At 42.0% G+C, this 21,299-nt stretch overlaps 1 protein-coding gene across 2 annotated transcripts in view; it reads left to right on the plus strand.

Moving 5' to 3' along the window:
* The window catches only part of SYNPR (synaptoporin), a 306,812-nt gene that overhangs the window by 256,952 nt on the left and 28,561 nt on the right, over positions 1-21,299 (plus strand). The gene's annotated exons all lie outside the window — the stretch shown is intronic.

Here is a 21,299-nt window from a genome sequence, read left to right on the forward strand (position 1 = left end):
TGTGCTTATTTGAATGGATTGTTCGGTTAGTATATGATAGACTGGCCATAGAAGGTTCCATCTCTGAGCCCCCAACCCTATCCCCAGCAATCTCTCTAAATCTCTCTCTTTCCACCACTGACCCTCCTCCCACTTTCTTTTTCCTTGTACACTGGTCCAAGGACTCACATGGACAAAACCAGTATAGCCCAGGATATCCCGATAGGGGGACACACACACACCTACAGGGCACAACAACTCTCAGAGGGGCACAAGAGTGTGAGTAATTTTTTTAAATTTTTATATATTTTTTTAACATATAATGTATTATTAGCCCCAGAGGTACAGGTCTGTGAATCTCTAGGTTTACACTTCATGGCAAAGTGTGAGTAATTTTTAAGGAAATACATTTTAAATTTCTCAACCTTCACATATACACTTGCCTTTATCTGAGAATGCTCTGCATATAAAAATACTTGGCTGCTTCTTCCTTAATTACCTACTCCCATTTTATAAAAGAAAACCATCCATCTTCTCCATCCCAAATATCACCACACAATACACTGCTAGGAGGCAAAACTTTTCAGGTGCTAATGAAAAAGGGCCCATTTGAAATATTGGTGTTGGTGTTGACGAAAGTGAGTTATTTTAATGCCAATGTACTCTTTTGCATATAAGGAGGTTTCCAAATTTTTTACTTCAATAAAATTGAAAGTCTTAATCTACTCATCAACTGATAGACCATTAAAAAATACCTTTCGATGATAGATCACTATGTGATCAGGACATATAACTCAGAAGAAATTCAAGGAAATTCATGACATTGCTATAACAAAACTCCATCTGTTCTCATCTACTCATTTATGCGAGCAGGGTTTCTCAACACATCTGTAAGATGAAGAATGGGGAGAGAATTTTTGCTGAATCATGGCCCATTCTAGAAATGATGTTTGTTCCCCCAAAAGTATACAAACTAATTGTAGAAAAAAATAGACCCAGATATTTCTAATAAAATTTTTACTTTTTAAATTTAATAATTATCAAATGTATAATATATGTTGTTTGGGACAATTGTTCATTAATAATATTTATTAACAATATCGCCCAATCCCAAGTAAATTTTTGACACTTAAAGCATTAGAATCATGGGCAAAAAGTTATTTAAGCTTATGTACATATTTGTGTTACAAAGAATATAATAAGTGACCAGTAAAATGCTTTCCAGTATAAAAAATATTATATTACACTAAGTGAGGAAAGTACAATGGAAATACAAATTCATAGAGAGTGAAAAGAACATGTAAAATTTCCAACTGTTAAAGAGAACTTTTTTATTAATTTTTTAATGGAAGACAGAGAGTATCAAATAATGACTTCATTGGATTCATTTAAAAATGGACACAGTGTGTACATTTTAAAATATCAATATATATGCCAGAAATGATGTTTTTTGAGCTATTTAGATTTTTAATAAAAACAAAATTAGATGTTTCAACTTCATACAAGTAAGAACCCAATTTTTCAAAATTCTTTTAGGGGGTAAAATAGATTTTACAGATATCTAATCTAATCAATATATTATGGAGACCTGAACTTTAAAATAAACACATTGGGAAAGGTAACTGTAATAAATCCCCATTTGCAGAGCGTTGTGATTAAGTATGAAAGCCCCCCAAAATTCAAATTTTTAGCACTTTAATATGTTATCTCAGAAGAAGAAGAGTAATGAACTTGAATTTGTGGACAAGTGTCTTTTCTTTTTCTCCCAAAGTGGAGCTAATAGCCTTATTGGTTTTAAAATACTTTTTAAGAGTCACCTAACTTGGGCTTAGCCTTTCCATGATGTGCAGATAGGTACACAGAAGAGATTGCTATATATGTATCACAGAACCAAGGTTCATGCATCCATTCCTGGGTGTGTGTAGACCAGGTTACAAAATTCTAAAGTCTAAGGAACTCTCCTGACTTCCTGAGAGAAGTTGACTCAGCTACTTTGCTCACAAAGTGGAAAAAGATCTATTTTGCTATATAAAACCACATTCTGCTCATATGAGATAATCTTGTGAAGGCATGCTACTTCATCTCTGTGTAAATATTCTCTCCCATCAAGCAGGATATAATGAAATCCTGAATTGTGTACTACGCTGGGTAGGTTCTGTTTTATAACATCGTGGGAGAAGGGGAGGGGCAGGGGAGATAATTCTAGTCATAAAAAAGGAAAGGCTCCTAGATGAAACTTCTGTGATATTAAAAACCTGATGTGCTCATTACTTAGCAGATGAGAGTTAATTTAAAAATGAGCCTGAGTCCTAAGAGTCACAGAGGCAGAATGGCTACGGAGGGTCCACAGGACGCCATTACAACCGCAAATGGCAAACCATATCAATTCTGGCCCCACCATGATGAGGGCACAGTTGGGGAATAAAGAGTGAGCTATTATACCCACCCTTAATGGTTAGTTAGCAAGTTACAAAAAATTCACACTGTGAACAAGATCTCAAAAAGAGGATTCAAACATAAAAAAAAAAAGTTCAAATGCTGCATTAACAATAATGGTACCCATTTTAAGTCAATCCTACTTATTTGGAAAGATGGCTACTGATAATGACTTGGTCACCTCAGTTCTTGTTGTCATCTATTCTTTTTTGTTGTTGCTTTGTTTTTAGCAAAACTCAAGATTTTTTTCTTCATTCTGTAATTTTCCGCAGTATGAAACGACAAAGTTACCACATGATGTTGATATGAACTAATTCAAGCAGTTTAAAGAAAATAGATAAGAAAATAGATAGTTTTAAGAAAATAGATCTTAAACTGGTTCACGTCTACAAATTAACAATTTCACATCTTATTCTATAATCCTCTAGGACGTGACATTACACATCATGCATAGATAAGATTAACATGTAGGAAAGGGATGAGGTTGGTAACGATGTTGGTAATAAGAATAACAATAATAGGGGTGCCTGGGTGGCTCAGTGGGTTAAAGTCTCTGCCTTGAGCTCAGGTCATGATCCCAGGGTCCCGGGATTGAGCCCCGCATCGGGCTCTCAGCTCAGCAGGGAGCCTGCTTCCCCCTCTCTCTCTCTCTCTGCCTGCCTCTCTGCCTACTTGTGATCTCTGTCTGTCAAATAAATAAATAAAATCTTTAAAAAAAAATAACAATAATATCTACTGGTATTGATTATCTACTATGCGTAAAGCTAACAGTCACAACAACCCTAGCTTATTTTTTTTTTAAGATTTTATTTATTTATTTATTTGTCAGAGAGAAGGAGAGAGAGAGCACACAAGCAGGCAGAGGGGCAGAGAGAGAATCAGGCTCCCTGCCAAGCAAGGAGCCCGATGCGGGACTCGATCCCAGGAATCTGGGATCATGACCTGAGCCGAAGGCAGTGGCTTAACCCACTGAGCCACCCAGGCGTCCCCCTAGCTTATGTTATTATTCACGTGTAAAGATGAGGAAAGGGAGGCTGGGAGAGATCACCTGACTCCCCCAGGTCACATTACTATGAGAGGATCGAACGTTTGAGACCAGGTCTCCAACTCAAGGGCCCAAATTTATAACCACCATGCAAGAGGGTCGAAATTCCTGCCAGGCAATGTTCTATGAAATGAGAAGGGTGGGGATGAGTAAGACCAATTGGTTTATACACCTGGACGACTCCTATATTGTCTTACTCTGGATATAGAGAAACCAAACCTTATAACCCCTAGACTTTTCCGCTCATTTGATGTCATCAACGTTTTTCATTTGCCTTCAAAATCTATTAGGAGTCCTGGTATGCCTGCCATAAATCTATGATGCTAGAATCGTAGGGTTCTGCTTGTGCTACTGTTTATCTCTGTTGCACATGGAAGACGACAGTGACAGAAAACAAGCTTTTTAAATGCCCAGGTTCCATGGGTATTATAAATCAGAGATTATCAGGACTGATTCCTATCCCTTTGCAAGCAGTCGTGAACAATTTCAGACAGACTGGGGCCATGCTTACCAATGGCGACTTTCTGAAAAGATCTTTTTCTACTGAATATGCTTGACAAGACGGTACATGTTTAAGTAAAAATGGAAATAAGAATGTCTTCATAAGTAACATAATTGTTAATGATGCTTAATAACCCAGTAGCCAGAAAATCGGCCTGAAAGAATCAGCCGGCTACTGTACATCACTACAGTGCATGCCTTCTTGTACAGATGAATAAATGACGGTTCTCAGAGAGCAGAGACGGCCACCTGAGTCATGGCATGATTGTGAATTGAAATGTCAACACTGGTTAGATCATTTTGACCTGCTCCTTAGAGTATCCTTTTAAAGCCCATCTCCTGCCTAGATGTCTGTGTCAGGATATTCTGAGCCATTTTCAGATCTCATGTCAAATAGTGACACTGTGAAGCTTTAGAGTTTCTTCATATTAATGTAAAGTCAGTTTTAAAAAATATCTTACAGGGCTGACAGAGTGCTCTAAGAATGAATATATAACACACACCGTCTCACATTTTGGTAAATCCTGGTTTGAAGAGGTTTGGCTTAAAGTAACTACTCTAGGAGTTAAGGAGAATCAGTCTCCACTTCAAGATTTTGTGGAAAAGGAAAAAGCTCTCTGATTTTCCCATAAAGCTCTGATTTTCCCAGAAAGGTTCACCGAAGGCAGTTTATGGGACTAGCGGTGCTAAGCTGTTGCAGGCACAAAGTGATGTCGTGATTCACATTTGTTTACGTTCTGTGCATTCTACGTATTTTTCCATCTAACCTCAGAACAAGCCTGAGAGAGAAGGAGCGCAATTAGAATCGGCCCCATTCTGTGGATTCAATTTACCACCTCTTTCCTGAGCACCTGGTGTTGGAAAATGTGTCCCTGGGAGATGAGAAACCTTGCCTGTTGTCAGAGAGGTGAACGGCAGCAGAAGGACTCAGACTCTTTAGTCCAGTGATCTTGAGGGTAATGGCTAAGCTCTACAGTCCTGGATTTTAATCCCCCGTATGACCTGTAACAGTATGAAGTGTGTTACTTCACCTGAAGAACGAAGCTAGTAACAATACACACATCTTGGGGCTGCTGAAAGGAAAGGAGGAGTTAGTACCTACAAGGCGCTTTGCACAGGGAAAGGCACACAGTAAGTGGTAAATTAACAGCATCTCACTGCCGCACTATTATTGCCATCAACTAAAAAAAAATTTTTTTAATTAACATATCATGGGGGCGTCTGGGTGGCTCAGTGGGTTAAAGCCTCTGCCTTCGGCTCGGGTCATGATCTCGGGGTCCTGGGATCGAGCCCCGCATCGGGCTCTCTGCTCAGCGGGGAGCCTGCTTCCTCCTCTCTTTCTCTCTGCCTGCCTCTCTGCCTACTTGTGATCTCTGTCTGTCAAATAAATAATAAATAAAAAAATCTTAAAAAAAAAAAATTAACATATCATGTATTATTTGCCCCAGGGGTCCAGGTCTGTGATTCATCAGGCTTACACAGTTCACAGCACTCACCATAGCACGTACCCTCCCCAATGTCCATAACCCAACCACCCTCTCCCTACCCCCCTCCCCACCCCCACAACCCCCAGTTTGTTTTGTGAGATTAAGAGTCTCTTACGGTTTGTCTCCCTCCCAATCCCATCTTGTTTCATTTTTTCCTTCCCTACCTCCCAGACAACCCACTCTGTTTCTCAACTTCCTCATATCAGGGAGATCATATGACATTTGTCTTTCTCTGATTGACTTATTTCACTCAGCATAATACTTTCTAGTTCCATCCATGTCATTGCAAATGGCAAGATTTCATTTCTTTTGATGGCTGCATAGTATTCCATTGTGTATATATACCACATCTTCTTTAGCCAATTATCATTTGATGGACATCTAGGTTCTTTCCATAGTTTGGCTACTGTGGACATGGCTGCTATAAACATTCGGGTGCACGTGCCCCTTCGGATCACTACACTTGTATCTTTAGGGTAAATACCCAGTAGTTATTGCCATTAATTTTAATCACTCTCTTGCCCATTACTGGGTAGAACCTTAGCCACATAAAGGATATTGCAGGCAGGTTCCTTTAACTGCCAGCAGCCCTCTCAATGCTACTTTGCTCCCCAAACATTCTCTTCTCCCCAATTCCCCTAGGGATAGAGCTGGACTCAGGACTGCTTCTAAGACAACAGTTGGGAGGTTGAGCCACCCAGTGAACCTTTCTATCCCTGCGACCCCACTCCCTTAGGTGACCAGAAGGTGGATTTTTATCCCCTAAATAAAACAAGGCTCCCATTTTCAAGTGTGGGCTGAAGCCATCCCTAAGAGAGGATAACAGGAGGCAGGCAGAGAGCTGGGTGTTCTGAAACTCATGTGCTGGTTCCTCCCAACTGTATCTTTCTTAGCTGTAGTCAGGGCTGGAAATCAGAACTGCAGCCTCGAGCTGTTGGGGAATTGCTGGGGAACCTCTCCCCCTCGCCTTCCCCCCAGCCCTTCCACGTCCTGCCTGTGTACTTCCTTTTCCTAGGTGCTGAGTGTCTTCAACAGGCCAAGCACTGTGTATACAGGGGTGAACTGAGAGCATCCATTCTGGTAGGGAAAATTATTTAATAAGTATGACTCTCCTAGAAATGACCTGCTACAGGTACATAGATGGGATTTGGTAACCTAGAGGAGGAGGTGTACCTCTCTGCCCACAAGCCAGGCCATGCCCTCCCCTGGGGTTGGGTGGGCTGGTATTCAGGCAACCCCAGTGCACCTGGTGGTTGGTGAGAAGATGAGTGGAGATTGTGTTAGAAGATCTGCCCCAGGAACAATGTATCTGATGCTAAAAAGAATAACATTATTTGAAGACCACAAAGCATGTATCTTGTTTATAGGGGCACGCCTGTCAAAATCTGACAGTCTCTTTTGTGATGTGGAGTGTGTGTGTGTGTGTGTGTGTGTGTGTGTGTGTGTGTGAAATACTCTTTGAAATAAGAAGTGATGACATTACAAAAAGTTATAGACTTAACCTTAAATGTACGTTTATCCAAACTATTACACATGTTGCACCAACAAATATATTTTTCCAGAATTGTACTGCGGATGAAGGGAAATAAATTAACCCATTTAAAATGTTCCCAGCACACCATCGTCACATTTTATCAGATTTTGTAACCTCAGCTTGTTTCCAGCTTCTTAAGATTAGCAAATTCTTAATTTAAATAAAGTTAATTCCCACTTTATTTGGTGCCATGTTTCTCCAATTAACTAGTTAAGCAAAGATCTGAGCCGTCGTCCAATAGCCTTCATAAAGACAGTGAGCTACTGATAGAATTAGCATGATTCTTCCAAAGCCCAGAGCTCCTCTCATCCTGTGTTGGAGCCAGTGTATTCAGACGGCTAGTTTAGCTTGTCTGTCTGAACCCCAACCATTTTTTCAGATTTTTCTTTCATTCTAGGGAACTCATGATTCAGTTAGAAAAATTAGGACCAAGGGGGAACGCGGCAAAGGCCCAAATGTGTCGTTCTTGTGTGTTTCTTTCTTTCTTTCTTTTAAAACAACCTGAAATGTGCAATGTTTCTACTCCGTGGCCCAGCACACCCAAGAGAAACCACGCTCTCTTTATCAGATGGAAGAGTGGTTCTCTGCCAGTAGGTGAGGGACATTGGGCAATATCAGGAGACATTTCTTTTTTTTTTTTTTTTTTAAGATTTTATTTATTTATTTGAGAGAGAATGAGTGGGAGAGAGCATGAGAGAGAAGGTCAGAGGGAGAAGTAGACTCCCCAAGGAGCTGGGAGCCCGATGCGGGACTCGATCCTGGAAGTCCGGGATCATGACCTGAGACGAAGGCAGTCACTCAACCAACTGAGCCACTCAGGCGCCCATTAGGAGACATTTCTGATTGTCACTGCTTGGCGGGGAGCATAGTGGGAAGAGGCCAGGGATGCCACTGAACGTCCTGTTGTGCACAGGACCACGCAGTGTACTGGACTCAAAAAAGCCATAGTGGTGAGGTTAATAAGCCCCGATGTATAAAAACCGTCAGCAGCTGTTGAGAAGCTACCGTGTGCCAAATCCTGCACGAGCACTTGTCACGTCTTCTCCTTAAATCCTTAAGCTAACCTTTCGAGTTTCATATTTTAATTCCTAACCTTGAGATGCAGAAACTGAGGTTGTGGAAGTTTAAGAGGCTTGCCCCAGGTTACTGGCCCCCGAAGCAATGCAGGTGTATCTGAGCGCAGCTCGGAAGACGCTCCATTGTTAGCCGAATCTGCTTCTCACCGTGTTCCTTTCTCTGGGTCCATGAGACTGACGCGCTACCTATCGCCCTAATGAGTCACCTTCTCTGGGTCCACGGACCTTACTGCTGGCTGTTGGCCTCTCCCAGTCCCTGTGTCTTCTTGTGTTTCCTCTTGTAGCTACCACCAACCCACACACAGACACACACACACACACAGACATGCACACACACACAGTCTAAATATCTCAGCTTTGTAACTTTTATCTCCAAAGCTCTCCCTTCTTATCTAGTGGACAAACTAGAGAGGAAAATGGTGCCTGTTCCAATTCTTTAACCAATTATAGATGTTAACTTGGAAAAAACTTGTTATTTTCCCAGAAGACTCCAAGAGCTTTTATACAGCTCCAGACTCCATCTCTAATTATGAAATGTAAGCCTATTTGAATGTTTCCAACCAGCTCGGGGCACCAGTTTAATCTCAGGACTCCAAGTCATTTCACGGAGACTCCCAAAGTAGCGTGACATCAGGAAGGAATTGGCCAAAACATTTCCCTATTCGATTAATACCTATCCACTATTTTTTAAAACGTAATTTGTCTTATGTTGGTTTTCCCTTACAGTTCCCTCAGGCACTGTTGGCTTTTATTTTTTGTGTTTCAATCAAACAAAAGTTCATGTGGTGTTTCCTTTTCGATTCTAAGACAAAGCTCTTTCTTGAATTCTAGAGTAAGGATCTTGGCTGCTTCAGCCCTCATGGGTCCCAAGCCCTATGCTAGGCACCAAAGACACATAGCAAAATAACACCTAGCTCCTGGCCTCAAGCTAGTTCCTTTATTCCTATCACCCTCGATCTTTCATGAGGAGACAGTCGGAGCCAGTGGTTAAGAATTGAAGCTCTGTACTCAGACTGCCTGGGCCCAAATCTCAGTACCACCAGTCAGTACCATCTGTGTGACTTTGGCCAAGTTACAGAAACTCTCCGTGTTTCTGTTTCTTCTCCTGTGACATAAAGATAACAGTGATTCCTAAACAATTAAGTCATTGGTCAGATTATATGGGTTATGACACATAAAGCACTTATAACAACAGCGGGTGCTCATTAATGTGAGCCCTTGTTTTCATCAGCCTTGTATTATTATCTACCCTGGTGTCTATATTGTGCTTTCTATGTGGCTGGTGTTTATTAAATCTTAGTGGGCTGATCAGCTGAAAAATAAGTGGATAAGTGCGGACTCCACTAACGTTTTCATCTTGACAAATGCTTTGGAAGGCTTCCTGTTGCACTGTTAATATCAAACCCCTTTTTACATCGTGTTTTATTCCTGAACCTCCAAATTCCACATAAGCTGCTATCATTACAGAAAAATGCAATCAACCCTAAGATGGGATTTCCAACTGTCTGGCCTTTCTGTCACTCAGTTCCCCTCTCTTGGCTCTCACACCCCCGACCTGGCACTCAGATCTCAGACATTAGGGAAAAGAGGGGAAAGAACACAACCCCATTAAAGTAACCAGGCTCTGGGGAACTGGATTGAATCCCTTATCAGCTGGCAAGTCTGAAAATAGAAGGAGAGTGTGAAGAGCACATTGTGTAACAGGAAGAAACTTGAGGAAATTTGATTGTTTGGGGGCATCTGAGAATGCAACCTGAGAAATGAGGTTCAGACTTTCACCCTCCTCCTATCATCTTTTGAAAGTGGTGAAATCTTCCCCTCCCCACTCCACCCCCACGATGGCAAAAATACCCTTACTATTTGCTAAGATTATTTCTTTGATTCCAGAACAAGCAGACACTCTCAAACACACACAGCTTTGGATTCACTGGGGCTCTCAGCATTTAAGAATGCCTTGCACCAATACCCATGGTTCATTAAACTTTCAAATAATTGGCACAAAGTCCAGAGCTTTGATTTTTTTTTTTTTATTTTGCAACACTCTTAGCTCTTTCTCCCAGTTGGGCATCTTCATTTCCACTGCTTATTAGTGGGACCCTAATCAAAGCCACAGAGCCACACAAGGAAAAAATTTTCCCTGGGAACACAAAGGAAGTGACTCCAGATAAAAACTGGCTTGGCTCACTTATGAAGGACGTGGTTATTGAAAATACCTGAGAGGTTGACCAAGATGTGATTTCACCTTCACTTGACTACCTACCTATCTGAGACCTGGAATTTTCAATCTGCCTCCATGTGGTTCTGAAATGTCTAATAAGCACTTGACTGATTCATATGCTATCTCAAGAAATAGACAACTAAGAGGGGCCTGGGTGGCTTAGTCAGTTAAGCTCTGACTCTTGATTTCGACTCAGGTCGTGATCCTCAGGGTCATGAGATTGAGTCCCATGTTGGGCTCCACACTCAGCTGGAGTCTGCTTGAGATTCTCTCTTTGTCTTTCCCTCTCCCTCTGCCCCTCTCTCCCACTCACATTCTCTAAATCAATTAATTAATTAAACCTTAAGAAAGAAAGAAAGAAGTCTGAATTGTAACGAGTTAGTAATGATCCATCTGTGGCCAAGTGAATCCACTAACCAATTGATTAGCCACATCTATGGGCAGAAAAATATGTTGATTGATATTGACAAACTAGAAATTACAAGACCGAAAACAATGAGGTTATTACAGTGAAAAAATAACTTAGGAAAATTGCAGTTGAGGCTAGAGAAAAGCAGACTAAATTGTCTCGCACCCCAGTTTTACTTAGAAATAGGAAAATGAAAATCCAAGAATGTCTATCAGCTTCTTAAGCACCCACTCTGTGCGAGACATATGGGAACTGCAGTAGCATGAGATACACAATTCCTCACCCTGCTGGAGCAGACAGTCACGTCCATAGAACAACACAAAGACACATTAGGATAAAAGCACAAAAGAAGTATGTTTTATTACTCCCATTAATAGAGTCCCCATATAGGAATCAATAAGAAAGAGCCTGTGGTATTGGCTTAGGTGGTCAAAGAAGGTTTATGAAGTCCATGGAGACTTGTCGAAGAATAGAAACTAGCTGGAAGGAAAGGAGGGCGCTTTGACTGGATCAATGGCTTGAGCAAGAATGATGCGGGAGAGTGTGGAGAATAATAAAAGAGCAGACACTTTTCTTGCCTTGCCAGCTTCCTTCTTTGGCAGAACTAGCCCTCTCCCACTCATGCAGTCCTACTGGACTGCCAAGTGGTACCTCACCCGATAACATAAGATGGTCAAATGACCCAAGCCAGGCAACTTTTGGAGTGGGACTTATGGAGTGAAGTTCTTCCTCTGGAATTGCAAGGTGAGGAAGAGATGAGTCTACTCAATGATGGCCACATTACTGATGCTGTCTAAAGAATAAAGCTGAGCAGAAATAAGCAGATTTTAGATACAGAAAGAAAGAGAGATAGGGAAAGACAGAAAGATACTTGACCCCCCCCCCCAAAAATGAGCACCTGGAGTTGGCCATACCTGAAACCTGCCACACTCTACACTCTAACCTTTCCAGATATATGGGCTGCTAAATTTCTCTTTGTGCTTGCTGATTTGATTTGGGTTTCTGATAATTGCCAAATGAAATGATTTTAATCTATACATAATGTCTAACCTTTCTGTAAAAAAAAAAAAAAAGCTATAAGAACTGATACATCGAAAGTTAGTTGTGAAGTTTAAATAACAAATAGCTAAGCACACAGTAGATGCTTAATGACATTTATTTATTTATTTATTTATTCATTCATTCATTCATTCATTCGTAGGACCAAGAGAGAATAAGGTGGGATAACTCTGCTAGTACTTTTGTATCCATTATTACAAACAACTCCAGTTTTTTCCATTTGTATGGCTATAGAATATTTCATTAAGTAAAGATAACATGAGTTACTCAACCCGTGTCTTATTGTTAGACTTTGAATTTTTTCTCTCACAAGCCATGTCATGATAATCAGCTTTGCACTGAAATCTTTTTTTTTTAATTTTATTTTTTTTCAGTGTTCCAAAACTCATTGTTTATGTGCCACACCCAGTACTCCTTAACACATATTTACATATTTTGAATCATTTATTTAGGATAAAAACCCCCAATTTTTCTTCCTGATTTTTAAAGCAGAAATTCCCTTAAATCTGCATAAACCATATCCTTACCAAATTACCTCTGATCTGAGTGAAAATTTGGATTCCAACTTTTGACTCTACCCTAGACCCTGCAATTGTACTACTCTTGGAGAAGAAATCTCCCAAAAGGATCAGCAAAAAGAATGTTTACTTCTCAGAGAAGAAAACAATAACACAACTTGTCCTAAGAATGCTGCTACTGACACATTTGCTTTGAAACTTGAGATTCTAAGGGGACATCAAAATTCAATTCAAGCCGCATTTAAGTAGGCAGAAGCGCAGGCTTTAATTACCAAGGAGAAGTTCCCAAGACAGGCATTAATCTGCATGGCAGTGTAAGCTTAGCCCCATCGCTGAGCTCTGCATACTGGTCCTTTGACAGTATCCTTTCTCACTGAAGCTCGGCAAGTGGAGTTCAAGATCATTAATTACTCCGCAGGCCATAAACAGAAGAAAAAATCAAAAATAGAGAAAGTCCATGTAATGAGTTTTTAAAATAATAGAATGGCTATTTATAAGTTTCTTCCTGAGGCCAATGGCTAAAGTTCTGTATGTGGCAAGCCAGCTGATGGTTGGGGAGCAGGAGTCTTTGCCCAGCCCTGTCAGCTGCAGTCACCTTCTGAGAGCCTCTGCAGAAATATGGTGGCTCTTTTCAAACCCCCCAATTAAGCTATTTCCCACAACTTGCCTTGGCTTGTTTTTCCCCATGTGTTCTGTAAATTGTTGCTTTAGGATTGAAAAAACCAAGACCAAACTACATGGGATTAATATCCCTGTTTAGATAATCCCCCTGCATGGGACCCCATTCAGGGCTTTATAAAACCCTCATGCCTTAAAGATTGGCAATGTTACAGGGAATGGGCTAGGCACAGGGCTGTGGAAAGGAGAGAATGGGCTCATATTGGGTTCTATGTATGGAAACTTTTCTAAAGATTTATTTATTTATTTTGGGGGGGTACATGAGTTGGGAAAGGGCAGAGGAAGAGAATTTTCTTTTTTTTTTAAATATTTTATTTATTTGACAGAGAGAGATACAGCTAGAGAGGGGAACACAAGCAGGCTGAGTGGGAGAGGGAGAAGCAGGCTTCCCATTGAGCAGGGAGCCCCATGCGGGGCTTGATCCCAGGACCCTGGGATCACGACCTGAGCTGAAGGCAGACGCTTAAAGACTGAGCCACGCAGGTGTCCCCAGGAAGAGAATTTTCAAGCAGACTCCCTGCTGAGCACAGAGCCCCCCTGGAGGCTCAGCCCCATGACCCATGAGATCATGACCTGAGCCAATAACCAAGAGTCCAGGGCTCACCTACTGAGCCACCCAGGTGCCCCTGTATGGAGACTCTTAACAAAGTGGTCTCCTACCTCCTGTCTTTCATTCTTCCAGCCATCACTTCAAATGTCTCTGGTTTATGGAAATGAAGACTCCCACTAAATATTCCCCCACTAAGTAGTAAATATCTGAAATACTCCCTAAATTCAGGATTAAAAGTGAAATTAATGACCTTCTAAGTTGGTCATCAAGAATAGGGTCTTTTATAATTCAACTCACATTCGTTGAGTTCCTCCTGTGTGTCAGGAACTGTGGTCAGCACTAAATGCGCGGAGCCAGTGTCTGTTCCAAGAGCAATGTGGGAAGAACTCCCAAAAGCTCCATCTGGTGGGTGTGTGCATGGCTCTTTAACTAGAACTCCGATCTCCCCATGCCCTTGACTTTCAGTTTAGGTCCATCATACATCTATCTGCAAGTTCCTCGTGCACCCGTAGGTGCACTTTCAGCTGTAGTTCAACTCAAAATCTTTCATTGATTCTTTCTACCTACCGAAACAAATGGTTCTAACAGGCTTTCATTTTCATCAAAGTTCCACTTCTAACTATGGGGCTTTTTTGGTCTGTGCTCTTAACTACTTCTTTTGCTACAAGATTATTCGGAGTCTCCTCTCCTGTCTTAAGCATTGTTCTTGCAACAAAGACTGATGCCTGCTGACTTTGAGTAAGGCATTATGCCAGGCAGGGGTCACCTAAGCCTGCATCTCTCCATCCTCTTTTGCCCCCTCACTTTATAATATATAATTTATCTCTCCAAAACAGATATACTTTCTTTCCCCAAAGCTCTCGAATTCGGAAAAGAGGTCAGAAATTAAATGTTACCACATCACTCTTGTTTAGAAATATAGAACCCATATTGGTGTGGGAAATAGGAACCCATTTTTCCCATCTAAAATTGAACAACAGCTAAGTAGAAGTGAAGGGATAGATTTAAATGAGAAAGGTTATATTAAATCAACCCAAATCAAAGCCGATTTCACTCCAGGATGTATATGCATGAAAAGGTGTAATTATAAAAATTTGATATTCTGCTGCCATTATACATATTCACTTTATGACCTTAGACCTCCAGAAGCCTCCTAGGACTGCTTCCCAATTTTTAATAAGTATTGAGATTGAAGCATTTCCTGAAGGAATTAAAGGAGGGAGGCTTTTTTTTTTTTTTAAGCTTAGCAGCAACATTAAAACAAAGAAGCAGCTGTTCTACTGGGTTTTGTGTGTGCTTTAAGAGCATTCCAAATAAAATGAACCTTTGGGGAGTCAGTAAAGAAATTATGGTTTGGCAATAAGGGGGACAACTGATCCATCAGGGAAAAAAAATTCTCACTATTAATTGCAACTTCTAAATAACATCAGTGGATCTCTGTGCAGTTGCTGGGAATACTCATCTTGGGAAAAGGAGGGCTTTTCAGAGAGTTCCCAGAAGATTTGGTAACTTAAAGCCCAGGGCTACCAGCTGGATCATGTTCCAGTCATTAGGACACCATAATGGTCATCATAAAACCATTCCAGAGAGGGGCAAACTGGGAATTAGCTCAGACGGGCCCATTCATTCTATGTGGCTGCCAACCTCAGAAGGATATTCTGTGAGGTGTCACCACACTTTAGGGAGCCTGTTAAGGAAAGACATCAGACGGGTATCTGGGTGGCTCAGTCGGTTAAGCACCTGCCTTTGGCTCGGGTCATGGCCCACATCAGGCTCCTTGCTTCCCCCCTCTCGGCTTCTCCCTCTCCCCGCCCCCTGTCCGTGCTCTCTCTCTCTCACTATCTCTCTCTCAAATAAATAAATGAAAACTTTTTTAAAAAACTAGGAACAACTTCAGGAATATTGAGAAGATGATTTCTATAGGCCATTTCCTCCATCCCCAAAATAATAATCACTACTATGAACCCCTCAGTTCCATGAATCTTTAAGTCAAATGTCAAATTACAGATGTAACCATTAACGCTGTGAGCAGCTTCAAAATCATGACTTCTTTGTCCTCCATCTTACCAGTGGAGGCTCAGAGAGGTTGTCACTTGCCCAAAGTCACAGAGCATGTTCTAGAAAACTCCGTCGTCGCCCAGGTGGTCTGAGTCCACCAAGAAAGGCTGACGTGTGAGTCGGGCTCATCTTGCCACCTGCCTTCCCATTATTCCCAGACCTGCCCAGTCTGATTCAGGGCAGATGCTGTGCGAAAGGCATATGTGGGTTGTGCTGTGAATTTTTTTTTTTTTGTCCTCGTTTACATCAAAACAATAACTGACTTGGGGACAGGATGCCACCACAGAAGTTGAGATAGATTTAACTGTTTTGCAAAGAACATTTACTTCTGAGACGGGCCAGGTTTCAGGCTCCCGGGTGGGTGCATTAGTTGGTGAAGCCATTAGTTGAATGTCAGGGCATTTTTTTCTTTTCCCTTGTAGAATCTGGGCTCTGCTTTCCCTGCTGTGGATGATGAATCTGAAATATTTATGTGGCTTTATAATGACTGTTTAGCATTTAAGGCACCTGATATTTGCTGAAGTGCTTGACAATCCATGTTTATTAACAGGAAAATAATGGCTAGAAAAATCTGTGCTGTGATATTTAGGGAGCGGGTTCCTTTGTGGCTACATACGGTATTTCTGGGAGCGATATGAGGGCTAGTGATTCAGAGCGAAATTCATTGGCCGAACTCTGACTAAGAGCTCATACTTAAGTTTCCACCTTGTTTACTGAGACTTTGTTCCCATGATTCTGAAGAATAGCATGATATTATGCATTCTACTCACTAATGAAGCATTTATTGTTGACTCTGTGTTAAAGATGAAGAATTAATAAGATTCTGTCCAAATCTGGGTTAGGTGCTCCTCCCATGATGCCTTTCATCTAGACTTAATGGAAGCTTCTCAACACTGGGATGTGAGCCTGGGCAGGGGGGAAATCTGGCAATGTCTGGACACATTTCTGGTTATTACTAGTGAAGGGGGTGCTACTGGTAGAGACCAAGGATGGAGCTTAACATCCTGCAAAACACAGGACCCCCCCCCCAACCAGCACAATGAAAGAATTACTGGTCCAAAATGTCAATAATGCCAAGTTGGGGGAATCCTGTTGCAAGCCTGTCTCTTGGGTACATAATTGTTTGGGTATATATCAGCCTCCCCCCTTGAAATCTCTGAGTGCAGAGACCATTTTTTACTTCTCATCGCATCCCAGCACCTAACACATAAAGTACAAAACTTGGTATATGGTGTTGAATGAATTCATGAAGATGATATCCTATCCCTATGAGAGCCTGAGCTAGGTAAACTGAGATAGGTAACAGGTAACAGGTAACTGAGTAACAGGCTGTTACTGAGATAGGTAAACAGGCACTCTAGGGATAAAACATGTCTGGTCTTCAAAGTACAATCAGATAAGAGCTATTTTGGGTGACCTCATCTTTTATCATCCAAACAGATATACTTTTGAAACAGAATGCGAACCCTTTTTTTTTTTTTTAAGATTTTATTTATTTATTTGACAGACAGAGATCACAAGTAGACAGAGAGGCAGGCAGAGAGAGAGAGGGAAGCAGGCTCCCTGATGAGCAGAGAGCCCGATGCGGGACTCGATCCCAGGACCCTGAGATCATGACCTGAGCCGAAGGCAGCGGCTTAACCCACTGAGCCACCCAGGCGCCCAGAATGCGAACCCTTTCAAGTCATGAAGGCAGGAGTACTGATGGAACCCTGCCGCTGGCCTATCCATACACACCAGGCACATTTATAGCCCACACGTTCCTGGGCAGCCACCATGAAGCACGTACCAATGCTTCCTGGAATCCACAACCACACACGTGAGCTAGGTATTAGCTATATAAAGGATTTCATGGGGAGTTGGAAAGTTTACGTTGCTTGTTACAGTATAACAAGTTAACAGAAATAAGTAAGTAAAACCCTGCTAGAAGCTTGTTCTTCATTCCCGGTCCCCATTTCATGCCCACCCTCTGCCAAGAGCTCTGAGGCCAACAACTTCTTCCTCTGCTTCTTGAACCTTCCCCCACCAGCCTCTCCAGCTTTCCAGACTGTCCTTCCTCCACGATCTCCCTGTTGCCCTTTCTTATCACAAAGTTGTGGCACTATCCCAGCTTCTATCCCTGGACCCGCTAGCCTTGCCGGGGCACCAAGCAGAGGAAGCAGTTAGGCATGGTCAATAAGATAACCTTTCCCAAATACGGTTCTCAAGGCTCCCACCTCCAGGTGGGGTTTCTGTCATGCTGTGGCTACAGACAGAAGGGCTGGGCTAACCCTCCCTGGGATTATAGGAAAAAGCTTTACAGAAGAAATATGATTCAGAGTGTTGTCAGTTCATTCAAAGGAAATGTAATCATTAAGCCCCTGAGAACATGAGAAAAAGTCTGTACTTCATGTTTCCTGGATGAGTAAAATTATCTCCAGCAGCCGGCATACTTTTATAGCGGGAAGGGAGAAGTCAGAAAGACCTTTTGTAGGAACTTCCGAGAGTGAAGTAAATAATGGGTGTGGTTTGTGACTTCTCCAAGCCTAGACTTTGGAAGAAAGACACTGAGACGGCAAGTTGTCTTCTTATTTGTACTAAACTCTGTTTCAGAGTTTATCATCTTCAGTGCAGTTATTGTGAAGACAAACATCTACTTTCTTCTAATTCGAAGTCTCATGGTTTTGTTCTGAGCAAATATTAAGGACCATAAGGTGACTGTATTTAACTTTAGATAAAATAGTGTCTTTTATTCTGTAATGCCATCTGATACCCAGTCACAACAGAGAAATCTCCAACTAAGACTGTTGTAGCCAGGGCCGCCTCAACTAGTTTCAGAAGGTTCTCCTCGCCACAAGATCCACAGCGCCCATCACTCTTACATAGATTTAGAGATGTCACTACTTAGAGTGGGAGTTTGATATCAAGTGGACCTTTCAGAATAAAATGTTACTGGTATTTGATATTCTCCATCCCAGCTGGCTTTGTTCGAGTACATGCAACAAACACCAGATGGTAATTTGTATAAGGATAAGGGGACTGGTGCTAATTTTAGAAAGTTCTTGGCCATTTCCCTCACCCAAAGTTAGGAAGGGAATTCTCAGTTGGAATGACTTTCCAAGTTTCAAGAAGCAGCTGTCTGATTTTCTTAAAACTGTGCCATCATTTTGCTTAACAGTATGCCAGGCCAGACCACAGTATTCCTTGCATGGAAAATCTACGCTCTAAATCTTCTTCCTAGTCATGGATAAACACGAAATCTTCTCCTCAGTCCCTGGTAAACACATCAGCCAGGACAAAGGTGGGCCTCCGAAACCCAGGGCCCACTGGCCCATTGACACTCCATTTCCTCATTCAGTCGCTCTACCCCTAACCACTCCCAGGGTAGGTAGTTCAACGGGTTGAACCCCTTTTTTTGTCTCCGGTCTCAGCTGTCTGGTGACAGTCTCACCAAAAAGGCTCACTGGTGAGCGTTAAATGCAAGTGTACTGATGCAGAGACTGGGCAAAGCGGGGCCTGCTGGCAGTTTGTGAGACGGGTGTCTCTACAAGTATGGTTGTCACACTCGGTTGTAAGGTAAGCTGTGAACCAGGGAGCAACAGGCGGCCGGTGAAGGCAATGCTTAAAGGCTGTCTGCACGTTCACATTTAGCTCTTAAGAGAGGGAAAGCTTTCTACTTGGATTCAACAAACAGTTACTGAGACGTCATTGTCTGCCACACACTATGCTAGGCTCTCAGGTCCTGAGGAAGCTGAGTTTCGGGAGTCCCAGCTTTAGAGTTTGTGGTTCACTGGGGCAAGAGGGACGGACAGATGGTTATATAAGAAGAAAGGAAGAAAAGAGATTGAGTCCAACCACAGAAACAGGATTTTTTTTTCCCCCTGAGGTTTGGATGGTCTAATGTGAAAACAAAAGTTAAGTTTCTTTTTTTTTTTTAAGATTTTATTTATTTATTTGAAAGAGAGAGAGCATGAGTGGGGGTGAGGGGCAGAGGGAGAGGGAGAAGCAGACTCCCTGCTGAACAGGGAACCCACCGCAGGGCTCGATCCCAGGACACTGAGATCATGACCTGAGCTGAAGGCAGACACTTAACCAACGGAGCCACCGAGGGGCCCCAAACACTGGGTTTCTATCGGCAAATGCAGCAGGAAGCTTCTTCCATGAGGAGGGAAGCAGAGTGAGGAACAGAACACAGAAGAGGGCAGGAGAGTGTGTATTTGTGTGAGTGACAGTTGGGTGTGTGTGAGTGTGCATTTGTGTGAAGTTAAGTGTGGACGTGGTGAGTGAAGGTGTGTAAGTATGGGTGTGAGGGAGGATACATGTGATATGGGTGTATGTGAATGAGGATATGTGTGGTGAGGTACATGAATGTGAGTGCATGTGTGAGAGTGTGTGAATGTGTTGTGAGGGTTAGTGTATTTAATGTTGAAGCATTTAGTAGATAAGGCTACTAAAGGTGGGATAACCCTAATTGTGGAGCATAGATTTATAGTCTGTAAAAGATCTCTGACCTTTTTTCCTTACCCAAAAAAAAAAAAAAAAAAAAAAAAGTGTTCCCAAGCCAAGATGAACTCCAAGACATTTATCTACACAACTGGAAGTTTTCTCTTGGAGAAGGATATTAGCAGGGGTGCCTGCATGGCTTAGTCGGTTAGGCATCTGACTCTTGATTTCAGTTCAGGTCATGATCTCAGGGTTGTGAGATCATGCCCTGCATCGAGCTCCATGCTGTTTATAGAAACTGCTTAAAATTCTCCTTCTCTCCGTCTGTCTTTCCCACCCTCCCCACTCCCTCTCTGAAAAAAAAAAAAAGAAGAAGAAGGATATTAGCAAACCTGTGTTTTAAAAAGCTTGTGTTAACAATTAAATAATATGCCAGTAATAGAGGTAGGGGGCTGATTAGCAGATAATTGCAATAGTCTACAGAAGAAGCAGTAAGAGTCTAATCATAACCTCAACTTTATTGAGTACTTTCTACGTGCCAGGCATGAAACCAAGGGCTTTGCATGCATACTTTCATTTAAAGTTCACAGAAAGCCTAGGAACTAAGTGTTTTCACTTCTATTTCAAGTGAGGCCTAAGGTAAGTAACATGGCTGATGAATGGCTAAACCAGAAGTGCCTCCAGATCTGTGTGGTCCAGGGCTTGGGCTGGCAGACACCACTTTACACTAATCCAAAGGAAGGCAGGAAGGAAAGGGGAGGGAGAAGGAGTTTAATGAGCCTCCCAGTATAACATGAGATTTTTGTCTTCAACCAAGCTGATACCTGCAGAAGGAAGAGTAGGTTTAGGAGGAAGAGACATGGAGCTCTTTTTCAAATACATTAAATTGAGGAGTGTAGGGCATCCATGTGTGGATAGCAGCAAAGAGATAGGGTGTGGATCTGAGATGCAGAGGAGATCCTGAGAATGTGGAGAGAGACGAGTACAAGGAGAAGCTGTGACCCCCCGGAACTCCCATATTTTAGGAATAAGTAAGGAAAGGGCTCTCAAAGAGAACCTCAGAACTCAAGTTAGCAGTGCTGACCATGAGAAGATCTCTCATCTAAACGATTTTGAAATGGAAAAAAAAAAAAAGAGAGAGAGAGAGATTTTCTTTAACCACCCCTAAGCAAAGAGAAGATTTAGAAAAACAGTTGTACTTCTTATCATGAATATAATTTTAATGGGGTACACAGAACGCACACCTACATCTTGATGAAATAACCATCTAAGAGTCTGACCCACGTGCACACCAGAACTTCCTAAGTTCAGGGGGGCAGGTCCATGAGC

The sequence above is a fragment of the Lontra canadensis genome, unplaced genomic scaffold, assembly GCF_010015895.1.
Source record: "Lontra canadensis isolate GAN:19392208 unplaced genomic scaffold, GSC_riverotter_1.0 scaffold34, whole genome shotgun sequence".
Lineage (NCBI taxonomy): Eukaryota > Metazoa > Chordata > Mammalia > Carnivora > Mustelidae > Lontra > Lontra canadensis.